The sequence below is a fragment of the Felis catus genome, chromosome B4, assembly GCF_018350175.1.
Source record: "Felis catus isolate Fca126 chromosome B4, F.catus_Fca126_mat1.0, whole genome shotgun sequence".
Taxonomy (NCBI): domain Eukaryota; kingdom Metazoa; phylum Chordata; class Mammalia; order Carnivora; family Felidae; genus Felis; species Felis catus.
The window spans coordinates 4333402-4355568 of NC_058374.1; the positions used below are offsets into that span (position 1 = coordinate 4333402).

General features: G+C 44.5%; 1 protein-coding gene across 2 annotated transcripts in view; it reads right to left on the bottom strand.

Annotated features, from left to right (window-relative positions):
• Positions 1 to 1954: 1954 nt before the first annotated feature.
• The window catches only part of LOC123386421 (germinal-center associated nuclear protein-like), a 198784-nt gene continuing 178571 nt past the window's right edge, over positions 1955 to 22167 (bottom strand). The window contains exons 5-6 of one of the 2 annotated variants that reach the window (XR_006600244.1): positions 16319 to 16422; positions 1955 to 8018 (exon numbers count right to left, since the gene is read on the bottom strand). The gene's annotated coding sequence lies outside the window, so the exon portion shown is untranslated. Of the gene's footprint in view, positions 8019 to 15651; positions 16423 to 22167 lie in introns of those variants that run through there. The other variant, XR_006600245.1, reaches the window with a different exon arrangement.

The window sequence follows — 22167 nt, forward strand, 5'->3', positions numbered from 1 at the left end:
TTTCCTTTGCTGTGCAGAAGCCTTTTATTTTGATCACGTCCCAATAGTTTATTTTTGCTTTTGTTCTCTTGCCTCAACGTCACTGATCTTCAGGGAAATGCGAATCAAAACCACAGTGAGATCCTCACACCGGTCAGAATGGCTAAAATCAACAACACAAGAAACAACGGGTGTTGGTGAGGATGTGGAGAAAGGGGAACCCTTGGTGCACTGTTAGCGGTAATGAAAACTTGTGCACCCACTGAAGAAAACACTATGGAGGTTCCTCTAAAGTTAAAAATAGAACTACCCTACAATCCATCAATTGCACTACTAGCTATTTACTCAAAGAACACAAAAGTACTAATCCAGAGGGATCCATCTTTCGTTTATAGCAGCGTTATCTACAACATCCAAATTCTGGAAACTGCCCCAGTGTCCACTGACTGATGAATGGATAAAGAAGATGTAGATATATACACCATGGAATATCATTCAGCCATCAAAAAGAATGAAATCTTGCCATTTACAACGACATGAATGGAGCTAGAGGGTTTTATGCTAAATGAAGTGAGTCAGAGAAAGAGAAATACCATACGATTTCACTCATATGTAGAATTCAAGAAACAAAACAAACAAGCAAAGGGGAATAAAGAAGAGGGACAAACCAAGAAACAGGCTCTTTTTTTTTAATGTTTATTTTTGAGAGAGAGAAACAGAGAGTGAGCGGGGGGGGGGGGTGGCGAGCAGAGAGTGGGAGACACGGCATCTGAAGCAGGCTCCAGGCTCTGAGCTGTCAGCACACAGCCCGACGCGGGGCTCCAACTCATGGACCATGAGATCATGACCTGAGTCGAAGTCGGATGCTTAACTGACTGAGCCCCCCAGCGCCCCTTGAAACAGACTGTTGACTGAGCCTCCCAGTGCCCCTTGAAACAGACTCTTAACTGTAGAGAACAATCTGATGTTTACCAGAAGGGAGGTGGGCAGGGTTGGGGGAAATAGGTGATGGGGATTAAGGATGACTTGTCATGATGAGCACTGGGGGATGGATGGAAGTGTTAAATCACTATATTGTACACTTGAAACTAATATCATTGTTGGTTGTATGTTAACCAACTGGAATTTAATAAAAAATTTAAAAACAGGACCACTTTAACAAAGGCTTTAACAAAATATATAGATTTGATTTGAGTTTAACATCCAAGACTTGCTTTTTCACTTTCTCTCTTTGGCTCCTTCTCTTAACTTTCTCCCAGCATATAATACTTCATGGTAGAGAAGTAAAGTATCACTAACTAAAGAGAGTAATTTGAATGTATCTTCCATCACGGTCCAAATGCACAAGTGAGGGTCTTTTTTGCAGCGGCTGTGGACATGATTTTCACGGTCCAGTTGTCCAAAGACATCTCATAAGACAATTTGCAATTATGTTACAGAGTAGAGGCAAGCACTAACTTGATTAGGTAGTGATTTTTTTTTCTTTTTTTCTTTTCTAATGTTTATTTTTGACAGAGAGAGAGGGAGAGAGAGAGAGAGAGACAGACAGACAGAGCATGAGTGGGGGAGGGGCAGAGAGAGAAGGAGACACAGAATCCAAAACAGGCTCCAGGCTCTGAGCTGTCAGCACAGAGCCCAATGTGGGGCTCAAACTCATGAACCACGAGATCATGACCTGAGCCGAAGTCAAACGCCAAACCCACTGAGCCACCCAGGCACCTCAGAGAGTGATTTTCAAGTAAGCATTATGAAGATCTCTGAATTAGGATGACTTCCAGGAAAATGGTTGGAAAATAAAATCATGAAAACATTAGGGTAACAGCTTGAGACCTCTATGCTAGATCATTAGGCTGAATGTTAATTAAAAAAATTTTTTTTAATGTTTATTTATTTTTGAGAGAGAGAGGCAGAACATGAGTAAGGAAGGGAGACACAGAATCCGAAGCAGGCTCCTGGCTCCAAGCTGTCAGCACAGAGCCCCACGCGGGGCTCAAACTCATGAACTGTGAGAGCACGACCTGAGCTGAAGTTGGACACTTAACTGCCTGAGCCACTCAGGCTCCCCAGCTGAATGTTAATTTTAAATGACCTGAAGATATAATGACAAGCATGTTGAGCTATTTTAGCTCAAAAGTCTATCAGCAGTGCTATTTAAACGACAATCTCTTTTACATTGCAAAAACTCGCATAAAAGCTGTTTTATTGAAAAGTAAGATCATTTTAGGACCAATATATTGGTGCATCATTCTTCCCATATTAAGCAGAGTACAGTTTTAGAAGGATCACATCTAGTTTTGTCTACGAAGCGGCTCTCTCATCAAAATAGTCTTCAAAGACAGTCAATGTAATTCCTCAAACCAAAGTTCCAAGAAAGTGATGCAGGGAATGCCATCATCCACCTGCCCTCCCATCCACCCATCCATCCATCCATCTGTCCATCTACTCATCTACCCACCCATCTATCTCTCCACGTGTGCCTCTAGCCATCCAGTGGTTATTCCTACAAATGTTTATTAGCAGTTACTACATGCCAGGACCTATGCTCCATTCTGTCCTACATGTTAGTGAATGAAGTAACAAAGGCTCTGCTATCTTGGGCTTTATCTTCTATGAGGAAAGATAGACACTAAACAGGTGCACAAGTAAGTACACATTTACTTGCTTTGGTTGTAAACTACTGTAGGCAGTGATTTGTGGTCAATTAATTTCTTGGACCAAAGAAATTCAGTCTCCATCAGGTAGGCAGGGTCCTCACTCTTCTAACAGCTTAGGTGCAGAGAATCCCAGTGTCAGAGTGTAGGGACATGTTCTCCTGCAACTTCTCAGCACAAGGGAAAGCAAGTGTCAAAACTGGGTTAGCCAAAGGAATATTTAGAAAAATATGTAGATTTCTTCATGAAGAACAGAACATTGATATAGGTAGTGGACGTATTTAAGAGAATATGTTTATAAGGGAGTGACTAAGGTCTAAATAACTGAATTTGTTTTTTCCTAGTCATATAGGGCATCTAGATAATTTATTCCTTCTTCCTCACTCTTGGCCGTGGGATCTTGATGATGTTCCACAGCTGGTCCATGAAAAACTACTCAAAGTGAGGAAGCTACATGTGATGGAGGAGGGTGGAGTTAAATGGAGTGAGAAGTTCAAAATAACATGATGGACAATATTCCAAATATTTATTGAACCAAGGAGGTAACTTCTACCCGCGTTGAACCTGAGTAGTGCTAGCCACGTTTCTGAAGCATGAACTAGTTCTTTCCCGTTGCTCTATTCAACCACCCTCAGCCCTATACCACAGTCCTCTGCTCCTTCACCAATTCTTGCCCCTGACATATCCGGGACAAAAATATTAGCAATTTCTTTAAATAATAAAACTAACTAGTGACCTTAAAAACTTTGAATTGCTACAATTTTGACTATTATATCGTCAATTAAGATGCACATATAATAGCACTGATTAGATATGACAAAATATAGCATAATAGGTATGGAAGAAAAATAACAAAGCGATTAACTGTAAATAATATTCAAAGAAATATACTTCTGTGCAAAAAAAAATGTATGCCAGCACTTTTAATAGTATTGGCAGCTGTGTGCTTAATGATACCAATTGGGTAGCGCCACGCTTAAACTTGGATTTAAGGTTGGAAAAATCTGGGTCATTGTTTAAAACATAAAAGCAAAAACTTTTATTTAAGCGAAGGGGTCCTGTCCTTGCTTCTTCCAGCCGTGCCATGATATAAAACATGGGTTAAAATGGACATAGGAGCTCTGGATGGAGATTCGGAGCCCTGCCCACCGATTCTAAGACAAACAATTACCCTGGAATGCCTCTAACTGGCTGCACATTTTGGAAGAAGTGTATGAAAGCTTTCTCCACATAGTGCAAATTTAGAGTGAATGAAGGAATGAACGAATGAGAGGAATCTTGCTAGTATCTTCCTTGGGACAGTCAACAAATCCATCTGAAAGGAAATGTGAGTTGCCAATTCTATCTCCAAGCTATAGGTCATGAGGCTTTCAAGAAGGTTTTCTAAATCAGCAGTCAGCAGTCTGGTCTGCAGGGTGGATTGAATGCTGTGAGCGTTCTGCGGAAGGCCGGGTGGTACAGCCCAGCTTCCGCCCAGGGGAGTTCACAGCTCTTTACTAGGAGACAGGAGCTAGATCAGTGCCACTGTTCCTCACCAACCACGCCCACGAAACGTCATCCAAGGTCACTTGGAATACCCAAGCCAGAACCGTGAAAGGTAAAGCGGCATCACCTTCCCTAAGAAGAATGAATTCTTAGGCATTGGTAGAAGTTTCTGGAAATACCACTTCACACAGCAGTGAACGTTCCTCTTCTACATAGTGGCCAATCACACTTCCTCTTGATGTCACCCTCACGTGACAGAAGCCGAGAACTGTGTGCTTTCTCACAGATCTCATTCATGAATGTAGACTTCTACTTCTCAGCAGGGCCAAGGAAAATGATAAGGGTGGGTATTTAAAATAAGTAGGTGCTAAGTCACCTCTCACGTTCTTTGATGATTTGCTGAAGTTCTCATTGCTATGCTTATGTTTACCCAAACGGCTTTTTATTCAACGGAGCTACTTTTCTTAGAGACCATTAGAGGCCGTAAATATCCGTATGCTTGCACTTGTAAAACTGAGTTACAGCCAGTTTCCCGCCTGGGTTCAAACCCACGGTACAGGAAGAATTCACCAGATTCATGACTTGGTCCAAGGGACTTCATCCGGGCAGGCTTGAGCTTCACCATTTGTAAAGACAAACCGAATTAAGAAATCTAAAGCATGTGGAAATAAACCAAATCTCTACTATTTGCTGTAAATACGTCCCCCGTGATTGGCGTTTGCAGAAATCAACAAAGTGCCTGAGAAAACAGTTTCTAACTGAAACTGTAAATCATCCACGTAAGTTTGTTCTTCCTGCAAGAAGTATGTCTAGTAAGATATTAAATAAATACTGGATGTATTTGTGCTTCGAGTTTGCTCTTGGAGGGCCTTCCTTACGGTTTGAGATCGAGCCCGTGCCATTTTGCAATGCCCGCAGGCGCACTTTCGTTGCACAGGCACAAAATTAACCTAACCTGGGATTTATCTGTGGACACATTTAATTAAGCATTGCCTTTTATCTTGCTATTTTTTTTTAAAGCCTTGTAGCTGCAAATCTGACATGGCTACAATCCAGTAGTTGGTGTTTCTGTGTCCTGGAGGCATGAGTAATTTAAAAACTCACTGGAGATTTATAATCTCGTTCAGACAGGTTTTGTTAATATTCCTTACAGACTATACCCATTTATTAATATGTCATAAGGTCTCTTTAAGCAATAATTTTTCTCATCAATTTAACGTGACAAGACCTGAGGTTTCATAGTTTCATATTATCCCTAAATCTGATTATATCACACATGTATAATGAACAAAGACTAATTACATAATTAGCTCCTGTCCTGTTGCATTTGAGAAACTGTCCATGTTGCATTATACATTACCCTACAAAGCCTCCTTAGAACCCCAGTGACATCCTACTGGTTTAGAACGGGACGTTATTTTTGAGTGATTCTTTTCTTTCTTAATAAAAAGTTCCTTTGACTACAGATGAGTTTTACTTTCAATTGCATGTTTACTACATAAACACTGCTGCCTTCGAAGCAGCTCTGGTATTTTGGCTGGGGCTGTAGAGAAGCTCCCAATATGATGTAATTGCCTTTCAGATGATCATATGTTGATTTATCAGGGGCAAGACTGTGCATGAATTTCTCCTCTCTTTACAAGAAAGCTCCTTCTCTTTGTCCTACAATCCTGTTTTTCTCTCATTTCCACAGTGATGGTCCACCTATGAAGTTTACGACCGTGAATGCACCTTGAAAAAGCTAAAGGTATAATAAAAAAAGAGCTTTCATCCTTTGATTAAGAGGTTTTTATGGAATGTTTAAAGACGTTTCACTAAACGCTTCATACATCCAAAATAAAAGTTAAAAATGTACAGTTTTTTTAATGAAGAGAATGATCTTGTTTTAAATAGTGAGCTCCTTTAATTTTTTTTTTTAAAGTAGGCTCCACGCCTGGCGTGGGGCCTGAACTCGCCACCCCGAGATCGAGACCGGAGCTGAAATCCAGAGTTGGACATTGTCAACCGACTGAGCCACCCAGGTGCCCCTGGCTGCTCTCATTTTATTTAACTTGATATGAGAACCGGAGAAGAAAATGCTCGAAGTTCAAGAAGCCCGGAGTCTTTAGCATTCGTTTAAAACTTCACAAAAAAGGAGGGGGCGGTAGAATATAGGTCTAAAAGTATTGTTTTGTTAAAATATTACGCTGCTTGTCAGCACGAATTTTCGTTATCAGATGAGACACACTCGAGTGTGGGAAGACGCGGAAAGCATTTCAAGCTGTGACTCTTCCCTTACCGCTGACCCACAAAGTGTATCAGCAGACTGGACGCCACGTATTAGTGCCTTGGTTCACCCCCCAATGTTTTCAATGTGCATCCCACACTTAAAAACAAAACTATTTCAATACGGTCAACGTTTGGGCTTTTTCACATGGGGAGACCCAGTCTGGCTGGGGCCTGCTGGGGGGAGTTGCTCCCCGCCTGTGTCTCCCCTGGAAGGGGTGCGTGAGCCGGGCCTGCTGATACGGGAGGTGTGCGGTCCATCATCTGGTCATAAACCGAAGGGAAGCCAGCGTCCGCAGCTCTCTTCGTGGAGCGCTCACGGAGAGCCTCAAGAGCTCATGGAAACCTCATGGAGGACGTGGGTTTTCTCGACCCTTCCAAACAGTTTATTAATCTGTTCTCTGCTTTACCGTCGCTAGCTAAACCTTTTATTCCTAGGCGAAACACTGCGCCCCAAGAAAAATATGTCGTCCGATTTTGGAAAAGGGGGTAAATGTGAAATAGCAATAGTAAATGGTTTGATGTTCTTTAGCTAAAAATGAAGCATTCAAATTGTACATGAAAGAGCCTTATGTAGAGTAAATTATAAATAATATGTGAATGACTGCAAGTAGAAACCCCTTGGTGTAATTTAGCCTATGCTTCTGATGAAGCAAATTGTGTGTTGGAATTGTATTAGCAAGTGAGAAATACAATTTTATGTTTTCAAAGGAATTCTTTTATCGACTTTAAAAATGTAATGCTCTTCAAAATGATGTTATTATTATTCCCTACGGTGGCTGTATGGCTGCATAAATCTAATGTCATGCTGGTTCTGCTTATCCATAAGCTCACGCACACGTGACCCCCCTCCCGGCTGGTGAGGCTCCGTGAGTAGTGGAGATAGAGCAGAGGACGCGGGGAACCCAACACCTTACCTTCTGTTGATCCCAAACACCGGGTGCCACTGCTGCCACATTCCTCACATTCAAGGGCATCTGACCAGGTTGCAACCCCAGCTCCGCCGCCGTCTGTTCCTAAACTTGGGCCGTCTTCCAGACGGCCGCCCTCTTAACCTCCACCATCGATCATCTCACGTCGGTCCGAGAGCACAGTGCTCAAGGTGCGGCTGGGTAACGACGGTTTGGGCACGTGGCAATGTTCCGCCCCAGGAAACAAAAACATGTTCGAGAGGAGAACTCTCTCTACGCAGACTGATGGAGCAAGTGGCAGTTTCGCAAAGTCTTTTTTGGCCTGCTCTTCCCTCAGACTTGACCATTCCCTTAAAAGTTGGTGAGCCAACCGGGCCCTGGGTTTTGCATGACCGGCCGCTACTTGGAGGGAAAAGGGGATCTCGGGATCTCTGCAGGTGGGCAGAGTCTTCTGGTCCACATCGTGATCTGAAAGGTTAGCCTGTGCCGGCCGGGTCCCCGCTGCTGTCACCCGTCAGGGCAGCCACTGCGCTCAGCTCTGCCAAGTGTCTTCCCCCAGAGTTAATAGAGACTCTGCTGTGGGTCTGATTGCTTTTGACAGTCCTTATTCTTCCAAATTGCCTCAGCGAGCCTGTAACACATCCCTACGGCAGCGGCTTTTGTCTTCCTGACGGCATGTCATGTCAAATCCTCTCAGGACCCGTCACTAATCAGGCGTAAAAATGCTCTGAATAAATAATAATAACAATAACTGTAATAGTACAAATGAGAATGCACGTAAACCGTCGTTCTGTGTCATCCAGCTGGAAGCTGACGACAGAACCCAAGAGACTTCGCGCTCTAGGAGGGCACTTAGATAATTAACCAGCAGTATCGAAAATTAGAAGCTGTGTCCAACTTCAAGCGAAGGGTGTGCCCTAAAATCGAATTTCTAAATGTAATGGCCTCATTTACTTTCATAAAGCCTATTTAAAAAATGATGTTTGTAAATGAGGGCCTCTTGAGGCGGGGCGGGGAGGGAGGCAGAGAGTGTCAAAGTTTCTGGAGAAGAAATAAGCGAACAGAAGGTCATTGAAGGTTTTACAACATTGATGGGCTCTAAAGAGAGTATCAGTGAGCTTTACCGATTTTGACGGTTTTCATTCCCGGACAGGATGGTGAGATTGATTCTCAGCTCTTAAATATTTCCAATTGACCTAGAGACCAGGGCCCATGTCAGTGTCTGCAGAGTATTTCTTAAGTTCTGAGATGATATCTCTATCTATATATCTACTCATAGTAATATGTTCATTCGAGCCTCAAAAAATAAAACCAGAAAATACACACAGTTATATCAGAATGTTTTCAGATTTAAAAATTAACAATAACTCTAAATCTATGTTTTGATTATAAAATCATAAGCGATTGTTCTAACTTATCCACATTACAGCTGCATTCTACCGAGAAGCATGTTGTATTTAAGAAAGAATTTTCGTGCGTTGTGACATGTTCTTAGCGGTCCACGGATGTCAGATGCGCCATTTTATATTTATATTTAAGTATACTTACAGATTTTTTTCTATATGCAAAAAAATGGTTGTACGACAAAGAAAACAGAATTAAGAGAAAAGTTCTAATACTACTTAAGAAAAAAAACTGATTTTAAAGAAAGCATTTTCAAGAAAGCATTTCATGCACTAATGACAAAGCATTTTTATGTGTCCATTAAGGAAAAACCGCAGGGTTTTTACCAAGAAACTTATTGCCCGACGTACAGAATAGCAACCTTTGCCTCTCCAATTTTAGCATTTCAGGATATTCTCTGTTTATTCCAAATTAAACAAAAATAAACTTATCTTGAGAAGAATATAAGGGTTTCTGGCAGTGTATGGCTCAATTCTTGTCAGTTATTATTTATAATTTTTTTTTAAACTAACTAATGTGTGGTATTTCTTAATACCTATGCTTGGTGAATAAATACTATAAATACATATTTACTTTGTGGCAAACTTCTGAGACAGCCATGAAAGGATATCGATTGCATCAGGCAAGGGAGCCTATGGTTTCCAAGTGCCTGCTGGGAACATGATGGCTGTGGATGTATAGGCCACGTCTATCAAAAGGTGCGAATGCTAAGAGAACAGGAAGACACTTCCCAAGGGACAGGCCTGGTGAGTGGTGTCTTCTTGCAAACCAGCTTCCCCCAGGGGATGGCACAGGATGCCAGCGACAGGGTGTAATGGCGACCGGAGACCATGCTCTGGGAGAAGAGCTGGAAGAAAGGGGCCCTCAGACCGAGAAGGCAAGACCCTGGAACTTCTTCTAAGTAGACCATTAGATTAGACCTGCTCTATGGTTTTTCCATCTGAAGAAATGTATCAATGTCTTTTTGCATAATGTACAGTGAGATTTCTAAACAATCAGGGGCAGAACCTTACAGGTCTCCAGCATGGCTTAGACGACAAGCAGTTGTCGGTTAATCTGGCGGACTGCAGATTACTGCCAGCAGCAATGATTTGTGAAACTCATGTAACAAACTAACATGGAATCCATGCTCTTTTGCAGGCATCCAATGGTAAGTACTTTATATCACCCCTACCCTCAAGCAGGTAAATCTTCAGTGAGTTAAATGTTATCGAGTATTCAAGGAGGGACTAATCAGGGCGCCTGGGTGGCTCAGTCAGTTAAGCGTCCGACTTTGGCTCAGGTCATGATCTCACGCCTCGTGGGTTCGAGTCCCGCGTCGGCACTGGACTGGAGCCTGCTTTGGATTCTGTGTCTCCCTCTCTCTCTGCCCATCCCCCCTTGCACTCTGTCTCTCTCTTAAAAATAAATAAACATTAAACAATTAAAAAAATAGAATTCTGGGCTCTCCATCTGGCCCAGAAGTTCTCGAGTTGGAGGTTTAAATACCCCACTGATTTTTTTTTAACCATGGTCAGAGGCGATAACTTGGTATTTTGTTTTACTTATTAAATGTAAACAGTATCTATTGGCTCCTCTGCATGAACAGATTAGAAATATCTCAGTTGAAGTACTTGGCTTCCTTCTACTTATTCTAATAATTCCTGCCAGTCCTATTTTCATTTATAATTCTTCACTGGTCATTATTATGTTATTAAAAAATACACTTTAACATCTATTTCCTGACTCCTCAGTTTAAGTTACTATGTGTCTCACACATTCCTTTTGTACAAGGCAGTTATTATTATTAACAACTTGTAATAATTATTATAAATAATGAGATTCTGGTTTATAAGCTACCCTATTGTTTTACAGAGAATTTGCTTTTGTCTAAAACATTTACCCTCCCCCACTCCTGGAGATTAGATCTCCTATGAAGCCATCCACCTGGGATTCCTTTCAATCCCTCATCCTTGCTGGTCTCGATGCCAATTTAGCCCAACAGATCACTGTTTCTTGGGTCCTGTTTCCTATCTGAACATCGGTCAGCAAATTCTTCAAAGGCAACAGGTGACAGATAGACTTCCCAAGTCATGGCGTTTCCGAAAAAGTATTTATCACTCCTCACACTTGAATGGTATTTTGATTGGGTCTAGAACTTTAAGTTCAAAATGATTTCTTCCCTGCCCCTAGACTCCTGTGGACATTTCTGCCTGTTTTTTTCTTCTTCCTAAGGTTGCTGATGGAAAGTCTGAGGAAGATCTAATTCTGACTTGAAGCTGACCTGTTCTTTCCTTCTGGTACCTTTTGGGCATTTCCCTTCATACTTAGTCTTTTAAACTTGTAAGAAGGGTACCCTGGGTGGGACTCTGTTAGCATTCATGTTCTTTGGGACTCCTTGTAGATGATTCCAACTTAGATGCTCTGTCTTCTGGACTCGGCTGCCCATTGGCAGGTGTCGCAAACACTGCTTCTGTTGCTTCTTTAATAATTCAAGTCATCTCATTTGTTTTGTTCTCACATTCATAAACTCTTTAATTGATCTTTCATACGTCTTAATATTTCACTCGTGCTACCCATCATCTTTCTTCGTGTTTTGGATACGTCTTGAGATATTTCCTCTTTTATTTCAGGAAGTACAAGAGTGGTTGGAAACCCTGCTACTGAATGTTTTTCCTTTTCACAACTGTGTTTTGAAATTTTCAATACACTTACTTGCTCATTTTCACAGCAACCTGTTTATGAATAAACTATTTACTACATTATCTCTGTTTTCTTTTCTTTCTTTTTTCTTTTTTAATAATTCTTTTCTGTTCCTTAAGTTAGCTTTGTTTTTCTCCAGATTCATACTTTTATTGGCTCATCTTGGTCCTTCATTTTAGATACTGTAGTTGTTTTTCAAACATCTGGATTATTTGTTCATTTTTGTGAGTCACAGGTTCCTTGATCTTCTGTTCTTTTTAAGAAAAGTGGATGTCTGCCAAGCTGGAGGCTCAGGGAGGCCGCTGGAGCAGTTCCGGTCACGCCTGGAGGCCCGAGAGGCAGGGGAGCCGATGGTGTAAGCCCCGGTCCAAGGGCAAGAGAAGATCTATGTCCCAGTTGAGGCAGAGAAAACAGGTTCCCCCTTCATATGCCTTATGTGCTATCCAGGCCCCCATGGCATTGGATGAGGCCCCCACACTGCAGAGGACCATCTTCGTTACTGTTAACTTCCCCCAAAAACACACGCCCGGAAATAATGCTTTGGCAGGACCGCAGTTGAGCTGACACGTAAAATTAACCATTACGTCCCCACAATCTAGATGTCAAAGCTGGCCAAGAAAATGTCAAATACAGGCCAGGTAAAAGGACAGTTCTTGGAAAAGGGGGAACAGGTGGCTTCAGAAGCCCACCGAAGGAGAAAAGGAACCTTATATTCCTGAATTGAATTAATTAAAGTGTGTGGAGCTAATGGAAATGCTACGCATTATCCGATTAGGGTCCGCTGCAGATTGCATGATATCACACAATCCCAGAGTCTCTGATACAATGAAACGCCATTTTGGGTGCAAATTAGGATCATTAAATGACACAGAAACAAAATCAAAGAATAGGAGAAGCTAGACTGAATGAGGTTAGGGACATTTCCATTAGCCACGTCGACACTTTTGCTCCGTCAATTCTTTAATCAGAAGAGATCAAAGTCAGTACCAAACACTCCCCATGTGTCACTGCAATCATTGCCTTTATAAAACACATGATTAAATTAAGCATTTGGTGAAGTCCTTCTGCAGTGTGAGTTCAGGGAACTTTCAATGATTCTTCTTTCAACGTCCTTTTAAAACCTCAAATTCAAGAACTTTCTTTTCTATTGTGCTGCCTCGGGCAGAATTCAACTTGAAAATTACAGGTAAAACAGCGGTGCTCAGAGTGAGCAGACAAGAAAAGTGGTCCCTTAGAACATACCTACCTTTTTAAACGTATTACCCTCTGACCGTATCACATATTTGATGCATGGTTAATTCAACAGCCTGAATGTTCCTGAGCTTGGATTCGAGCAGCTCCAACAGATGGGCTGCTGACCCAGCTTTAAAGAATCTCCAACTCTATGTAATTTTATGTCGCATTTTCCGGGTTTTGCATTTTTCCGCTAGGGGTTGCAAGGAGTCTTACTCTAGAGAGGTTTGAGATCCACGAGGGGGAAAATCGGGGAAAAATAAGTTAAGTGATGTAAAAGTGTAGGAAAGGGGTTTTCTTTTAATCAGTAGCAAGTACCCTGAAGCTTTGCTCTGGAAATGGAAGGAAATGATGATTTTGAAAGGTGTAAAAAGGAGGAATAAGCAAGGGATACGGCCGACAATCACCCTCTGTCCTGGCGTTACTCCATCCCACCAGAAACAGTGGGCAGGGAGCCTCCCCATCAGCCCCATGGGCATCCAGCCTGGAAAAGGCGAGCGAGGGTGGCCGAGGGTCGGAGAGGCCACCCTCTGCACAGCGACAGAGGACAGCTGAACAGCGGTTTGACTACCATAACCCTCGATGAGGAACATCTTCTAGAAGCCGGGCGGCACCATTCAAGTACAACCACCAAAACTGTATTTTCACTAATGAACATTGAATCCCACTCTCCCATAGCATGCTCTTTGCTGCTCTGCCCTATGTAATGTTTCCAAGAGAAGTTGGTTCTACAACATACCTCTTGGATCTTGACGTACGGTTCGAATTAGAGGTGACGTTTGGTAAATATTATCTCCAGGGACCTTGTAGCCTGTCCTTTGGAACCAGGCTGATCAACTCTGTTAGTCTTAAAATGCAAATCAAACCCCAGAAGACGACGTGGGTTGACCTGGTACCATGGCACCACGCAGGAGGGATTACTGTGCCCAATCCAATCGGAACAGAAAAAGAAGCCTGACGACAGGGGAGATTGGAGGTAGGTCTCCCACCAGCCGGCACAGTGCGATCCTGGCCCTCCCCGTGGCCTCTGGATTCTCTTCCGCGTTTACTTCGCTGGAATCCCTGATTGTTTCCCCTCTGTCTGCACAGTATCTCACTGCCTGGTGATCACTGTCTTGCTGTGGAGTAGATGTGTATGCATCTAGTCACCTGAGAGGGGTGGACAGGATGCCTGGGTCCATCGAGGTGTCTTAGTTTTCTGTGAGCATATGTCTATGTCTCTCCAGGAGACCCTCATATTGGCAGCTACAGCTATTTACTGATGGTTTAAGGAGGGGGAGTATTGCACTGAGCTACATCTAAGTGGCTATGGATTACAAGACGCATCCCGATGTCAAACATGATGCAACGTACAAATACGTGCGTTATCTGAGTCGATGGAGAAACCGAGACACAAGAAACTCATTCGGCCCAAGTACAGACTAGCGGCGTGTGGCCGCTGCAGTGTGGACTGGGTCCGCGTATGTCGGCATCGAATTGCTATGTTATGTGTGTTGTGTTGTGTTTTCATTATTTTCCAGCTTCATGGAGGTATGACGGGTCTACAGAAGGTGAACGCAATTAATGTACAAAATATGATGTGTTAAGACCTATATGTACACTTTGTGTTACTATCACCATGGTCTAGTAGAAAACAAAACAGGCTTCAAAACAGTATTGTGCTGTGATCTTTCTCTCTTTTTTTTTAAAGAAAGAAACATTTGTGAACATCAAACATACCTGAGTTGTGGAGAACAAAAGTCAAATAGTCTGAGGTTATGATTTCTGGAAAGTGGCATGTTTTGGGGTGGTGGGCAGGTTATGTGTGGATTTATATTTCTGTGTGTGTGTGTGTGTGTGTGTGTGTGTGTGTGTGTGTGGACTTTTTGTTCCTCACACTGAATATATATGCTTTTAGTGTAAAAGCATATCAGTGTGGAAAAAAAACCCCACTATGATCTACATTTCCAGTTTTGTTGACCAGTATTACTTTATGTGGGTGGATACAGTGGTGAGAACAAGAGTAAAGCAGATCCTGGTTTCCTCAGAGTCGCGGTCAAGGCTGAGACGGGCCGCCGGAGGGAACACGCAGCTCCAAGCCAGACACAAGTCTGAAGGCAGAGGAGTGTGCCCGGCGGGAGGGTGGGGAAGGGGCTTAGAGAAGCTTCTGGAGGCCACAGCATCTGGGAGGGGCATCGGGGGGGGGGGGCTCGATACCCTGGGGGGTGGGGACCAGGTGCAAGGGTGAAGCAGGTTCTGTCTGGGGAGCGAGCGGGGGGTTTAGGACTTAGGGGTTTGAAGTGTCTCCGAGAGGTCAAATGAGATGTCTAGCCCCCTTCTGAAGCTCCGAGGACTGGCCTGACTTGGTGAAGAGTGGAGCCTCCTTGGGGGGGAAGAGGAGGCAGAGTGAGGGGGACTTGCAGGGGGAGGCGTGGAGGGCATGTAGGCTGGGGACCGGCCTGAGCGGTGTCCAGATGGCCCGAGGTGACCGTTGCAGCTGTGGTCAGCACTGGACGCCGTGGGTGCTGCTGGGCGCTGAGCTAACCCATTCCCTGTCGTGACATGTGGGTGTTTTGTGAGGTTTGTGGGGGGGCAGCTGCACTGGGAGGGTGGAGGCCAGAGTGGGGGTGAGGACAAGGTGTCTGTGCCTGGTCAGGGACGCCCTCCTGCCATGACTGTGCCTTGGGGGCCGGCGTCACGGCGGGGAGCCTGAGGAGGACACAGAAGGCCCAGGCCACTCACACGGCCCTGAGCACAGGGGCTCATGTCACACAGACCTCTGATGTGTGGCACCGTTTCTCGGGCAGATTTGGGGTCACCCCACAGGGGTTTCCATCGATGTCACTGTTCCCAGAGCCCAACACCACTTCCCCACCTCCAGGCTGAGCACCGGGAATACACCAACTACTGACAGAAAATCCAAAAACACACTTCTCGGGGCGCCTGGGGGGCTCAGTCGGTTAAGCATCTGACTCTTGGTTTCGGCTCAGGTCATGATCTCACGGTTTGTGGGTTCAAGCCCCACATCAGGCTCTGTGCTGAACCTGCTTGGGATCCTCTCTCTCTCCCTCTCTCTCTCTGCCCCTCCCCTGCTTGCTCTCTCCGTCTCTCAAAAACAAAAACAAAAACACACTTCTCGCTTTGTGACACAGTGGCTAGGACGCACGCTTGGATGCACGAACGCACTTGGCCAAGCCCGTTAACCCAAGCTGTTGTCTCGGAAGGGTCTCGAGTTGAAAACACACGGGACAACATTTTCTTTATCTGTTCAACAAACACGTGTGGGACACACCTACCGAACACCAGGTGCAGCAGGGGACAGGGGCGGCCGGGGGCCAGGACTCCCGTGGGCCCTGAAGGCCCGTGCCCGGAGGCAGACCAGCACCTTCCACGCTCACGGCGGCACCGAGAAATGTGTGCAAACTGACGTTCTGCCTCTGCAGAAACTTGACGCGGATCCAGGAGAGGCTTCACCCCCTGTGCCAACAGCCCACAGAGCTTCGCGAGGAAACCGAAATCGGGAGGTGTCTCGGTCCGAGGAAAACCCGACAAGACCCTGACCGAGAACCCCAATACTCTGGGAACGGAAGGCAGGCGCGTTATTTCCCTCTCACGTACCAGGGACCCGTCCCCTCTGCAAGGCTTGTTAGGCCGGAATTTCTCCTCCAGCCAGCCTGAGGGAGGGCCAGAGAACGCGCACTCCTCACAGGCTATTCCAGAGAACTGTACCTTAAGAACCGCGATCCTGGGATATTCTTGTCAGCTGCAAGGTTGGCGTCTCCGGGGTGCACACAGCAGGGGAGGGGGCGCCCGGGCCTAGCCGCATTCTGGGCCTGCAGGGAAAAATGCATGTGTTCCGTGAGCAGAGCTGCCTTCACGGCCACGCCTGGAGGCTACAGGACGCCAAAACCACGGCCGGCGGAGTGCTGAGCTACAAGAAATATGCATTTGGTCTTCACCCTGTTCCTGGCACAGAATTCCTAAAACCCTGGGGAACTTCTAAGTGAAAAGAGCTTCAAGGTGTCTTTTGTTATGTTAACGCAGCGACTTCTGGAAGCGCCCCCGGGGCGGGAGGAGGGGTGGGTAGGTTCCCGAGTCACAGGTTTCCTGATGAATCCCTGGCTAGATCGGCTGGCAGAGGGCAGCACACAGAGGGCAGCACACTGAAGTGGCAGGGCCCAGGGGTTACAGCCGAGACAGGAGGATCCACAACACTGCAAACAGTTCCTACGGATCCTTTAAGGAAAACGTTTGCTCCTGCCCTGTGCTGCTGGATGCCGGAAACAGGCGTGTCCTCCGTGGACAGCAGGTGAGTTGGGCCCTTTGCCCGTACTGGCTGCTGTATTTCTGATTATGCCCATCATCACGCTGACGACTTTTCTGCCAGGAAGATGCTTTTCACCCAGGAGGTCAGTCAGGCGTTGCTTCGAAAATGCAGAGCTTTATTGCTTATTCCCAGTAGAGGTCGAAAGAAGGCTGTGTAGCGACGTTAAATGTTAGGAAATAAATTGTCAATAGATACTCGCTTTTTTAAAAGTTTATTTATGCATTTTAAGAGAGACACAGAGAGAGCTTACGTGCAGGAGGGGCACAGAGAGAGAAAATCCCAGGCAGGCTCCACAGTCAGCGTGGAGTCCGACAAGGGGCTTGATCCCACGAACCAGGAGATCGTGACCTGAGCCGAGGTCAAGAATCTAATGTTCATGGGGCAACTGAGTGGCTCAGTCACTTCGGCTGATCCCACGGGTCGTGGGTTTGAGCCCCGCATCGGGCTCTGTTGACAGCATGGAGCCTGCTTTGGATTATCTGTCTCCCCCTCTCTCTCTCTGTCCCTCCCCCAGCTCGTGTGCTCTCTCTCTCAAAAATATATAAACGTCAAAAAAACAAGAGTTGGACACTCAACCATCCTAGCCACCCAGGCGCCCCAGTAGACACCCATTGTTTTTACCGTGATCACTGCTTTCATTGCTCATAGACCCATTGACCGTCCCCTTCATTACCAGAGTACTCAGGTGTCCCGACTGCTCCTGTGACAGTGCAAACCTTAGGCTTCGGATAAGCCCCGAGGCCCTTACTGTTTCATACTATGAATTAGGTCATGCTGATGACAGTTGTCTAGGTAAGAGCATTTGCACAGGGGCGCCTGGGTGGCGCAGTCGGTTAAGCGTCCGACTTCGGCCAGGTCACGATCTCGCATTCCGGGAGTTCGAGCCCCACGTCGGGCTCTGTGCTGATGGCTCAGAGCCTGGAGCCTGTTTCCGATTCTGTGTCTCCCTCTCTCTCTGCCCCTCCCCCGTTCATGCTCTGCCTCTCTCTGTCCCAAAATAAATAAAAAACGTTGAAAAAAAATTTTTTAAAAATAAAAATAAAAAAAAAAAAGAGCATTCGCACAGGTTTTTGGACAGAATTTACAATAAAACTGAGATGTATTTCCGTCTTCGTGGCCAGTTCTGAGTATGAACTAGGGTTATCCTAGCATTCCAGGAATCCAGGAATTCCTTTCTTTGAGGACACTGGGGGACGTTCAGCTCAGCAGCCGGCGGTGACCTTGAAGACGTCTGCCACACTGAGCCTTGTGCACTCTGGCTCTGGTCCTGTCTCCCTCTCAGTCAGTCCTGCCAAGAGACACACTGCAAAGAATATGTCTGTGGCCAAGGGGTGTGAAGGCAGGTGCAGGAGAACCGGCCAGGGGGTGCTGGGTGTTCACTCCTGTTTTGGTCCTTAGTTTCGTTTATGCTGGCCTCGCCTTCCCACTGCTCAGTCCAGGTAAACATATCCTAAAGACAATGTAACTATGAATCTATCACTCATTTGTTGGCCACATCGTGAAGGGTATACTACTTTCTAGGAGCCCCATAAAATTTACTAGGTGAGTCTCCGGGTGTGTCCGGAATCGCACAACAGAGAGAAACTGCATTGGGTTTTGATTGCAGGCATCCTGGCCACAGCACCCGACTTCCTCAGTGCCCATTCCTGAGGATGGCAGTCAGAAAGGGATGTTGTCTGAGAACTAATCTGGTAGGAGGCAGGGCTAGCGTTCAGCCAGTTTGTGCCCATGTGTCCTTTCTGGTGTTCTTCCCGGTGTCTTTCCTGACTGATCCGCCGTGGCCACCATGGTCTATTACTCTAGACACGTCGTCTGACTTTTTTCATTATCTTTTTTAATATTTGTTTGTTTTTGAGAGATGGAGAGCAATCAGGGGAGGAGGAGAGAGAGAGTCAGAGACAGAGACAGAGACAGAATCTGAAGCAGGCTCTAGGCTCCGAGCTGTCAGCACAGAGCCTGACGTGGGGCTCAAACTCACGAGCTGTGAGATCATGACCTGAGCCGAAATCAGACGCTTAACTGACTGAGCCCCCCAGGCACCCCTATGTTGTCTGACTTTTAAATGGATAGCCAACATGTGACGGGAATTAACCGACAGTGACAAATGTACGTGTTCTCTGATGTGTATTGATCCAGGTTGGATGGAGAAAATCGTGAGTTGTGTTTCTATGTTTATCCATTCTGCAAAAATTAACTTCATATTGTTAAAACATATAAATGTACCTCGAGTTGTACATCGTCGACAAGATTAACCACCCCTCCATTAGTTGCCTGTGTCCTTTGCTTGCTGCAAAATAGCAGATAGGCATTTTCCTTTCATCCTAGTGAAAGCTGGCTAGCAAATGAATTCTCAGAGTTGACCCGTGTTGCCCTGCAAGCTTATAGAAAATGCCTTTATTGCAGGCACCAACTGGGTGGCATACTTCTGTATTGGTTAGAGGTGTTTTGCAAGCAGTTTTGTATCATAAATGCGAAACTGACTATGGTGGATGATGTTACTGATCGTTATTGTTATTTTATATGAATAGATGCTCGTCAAAATTCACCCTATCCCAGATATTAAAATAGATACATTTAAGACCTCAGACACCTGGATAGGAGGTGGGAAGCCTGGATGGGAAAAGCCTATTTAATTCGTGGGGCTGTCTGCTCTGTTAGTTTATCTTTATCTGAGATGTGATTTACGGAGAGCTGCTTGTGCCTCAAGGAGAATAATTAGAATCAAGATGTGATTGTTAATGCTTATTTATTTTGAGAGAGAGAGAGAGACAGAGAGAGAGAGACAGAGTGTGAGCAGGGGAGGGACAGAGAGAGAGAGAGAGAGAGAGAGAGAGAGAGAGAGAGAGATGCAGAATCAGAAGCAGGCTCCAGGCTCCAAGCTGTCAGCACAGAACCCGACACGGGGCTCGAACCCATGAACTGTGAGGTCATGACCTGACCCAAGTGGGATGCTTAACCGACTGAGCCATGCAGGTGCTCCAAGATATGATTTTTAAAAATTTATTAATATTTTATTTTGCAGTGCTTGTACTCATCTGGGTTTTTTTTTTTTTTTGTGTGTGTGTGTGTGTGTGTTTTAATAGAGAAAAAAAAATATCATCAGGGTCTGAGCTAAAGAATCTTGAGAGAATCTTTCCTGGGGCGCCTGCGTGGCTCAGTCGGTTAAGTGCCTGACTGTTGATGTGGGCTCAAGTCATGATCCCAGGGTCATGGGTTTGAGCCCCAAGCCAGGCTCCACACTGGGCACAGAGCCTGCTTAAGATCCTCTCTCTGCCCCTCCCCCGTGCAAGCACACTCACATGTTCTCTCTCTCAAAAGAAAGTATCTAGGTCTTGCATTTTCAGAGAGAGGACAGTTTTAACCAGTGCTATTTTAAATGTTTTTGTACAAATGTGCAATTGTGTAACGATATGATGTTAAATGGATGCATATTGGTAGTAAAATGCCTTATTCTGCACAGTCTTGAATCTGAAGTACGTTATTTGAAATTTATTTCAACGTATTTAGACGGTGATTACTGAGTACCGTAAAGGCCCGTTAAAAAAGTGCTTCTCTGTGCTGTATGTTCAAGTTTATCTCCAAGTCAGACCATGCTGCTTCTCTCTCTAATACACACAATATAATGATCTCCCTTTAGATAATGCAACTACACCCGGTATGATTACAAGCAAAACGTGTCATTTTAAAAAAGATTTCTAGGATTTGTCTTCTGGCTGTATCGAATTCCGACTTGTAACTAGGCAGTCAGAATTATCTATTGCAATTCCAATCACTGAACAATGTTCTCTTGTGTTTGTGTATCAATCGTATGGGAGCTGTAACAGTGTAGATGCTGCACAAATGCTTTAAAGTAAACGGGTTAATGGAAATAGAGACAGTTCCTTTAGTGAAAGGGTTTTGAATCTGCATCTCGGAGTCTGTAATTTGCATTTGTTGTTACCCACAAAGTTTGTCTTATCGTCCTGGCTCATTTCTATTTTTTTCTTAAAAAAACGACTAATTCATTCTTTAGCCTGTTTTCAAACTTTTGGGCACTGGTTTCTTTCATACTCTATCAATAGATGACTCATGCCAGTCATGTAGATTAGATTCCAGGTGTGTCCATCACAAGAGCCAAATATTTCTACTGAATATGGTTTTTTGAGGTTTGGATTATCTACTTGGTGTTGAGTCCCATGGGTTAGACACTGGTTTCCTAGAACCAGATCTATTTCATGCTGTCAGCCTAAAACAAAACAAAAAAAATAATACCCAAATAAAAAATATGAGCATAATCTGTAAAGATGTGCCCATGTACGTGTGTGTGTAAAAACTGCCAAGTCGTTGTTGTTGCTTTAAGTAACAACAGAAAGATTCACCATGACTTCAACTGTGTTTAGCAGGTGTGAAGTCCTTCCCCGGTCTGTGGGGTCCTCGCTTAGATGATCTAAGATCGAGATGCCGACTGTAGACTCTTCAATTCAAATGATTTACTATCTTTATATTTTAATAGCCTGAATTCGTAACATTATCATCAAGACGCAGCAGTGGAAGAGAAAATAATGCGTGACCGCACGGAGAAGAGACGCCAGTCTGACACAGGTCGAAACCGGGCTGACCCACGTGGAAATAAGTCCACAGCACGCGCCTCAGGAGTCGCGGGGAAGTTATTATGGTATGATAAATGAAGGCTCCTGTTATCTTTTTATGGATGGTAATCTGTTAAAGGGTATCGTGCATGAAGAGTATTATTGCCTAAACGTCACAAATATAAACATATTTCAACCTATTTTTAGAGAGTAATTTTCTGTGTTGTTAATGGTGCTAAAAATAAACTGGCATTAAAATGGAACTAAGCTTCCGAATAAAATTTAGGGCACAGTACACATAACACCCACCACGCACACACCCGCACACATCAGTGCACACACAATACGCTCTCTTGCTGTAAGAGTTTGGAAGTTGAAAAAATATTCAACTTTCAAAATCCTGAGGTCAAACATAATTCTGGGTCAAAACATACTCTTGCGACTGTGCACGACATAATGAAATAAAATATGTTTTACAGGTGTCAAAGCAGGAACAAAAAGCAGTGCTTAAAAATCTTGGTATTTGAAAGATGAATTTATGGCCGCCTAAATCCTCGAGTGGAAAGACTGAAATGCCTTTATTTCGACGGCTCGTTGCCTGCAAAAAGCCACCAGCATGATAAAAAGTCGTGGAACTCTTCTGGAACTCTTCTGGAAGCGTTCTTCTACTGTATAAAAACTGT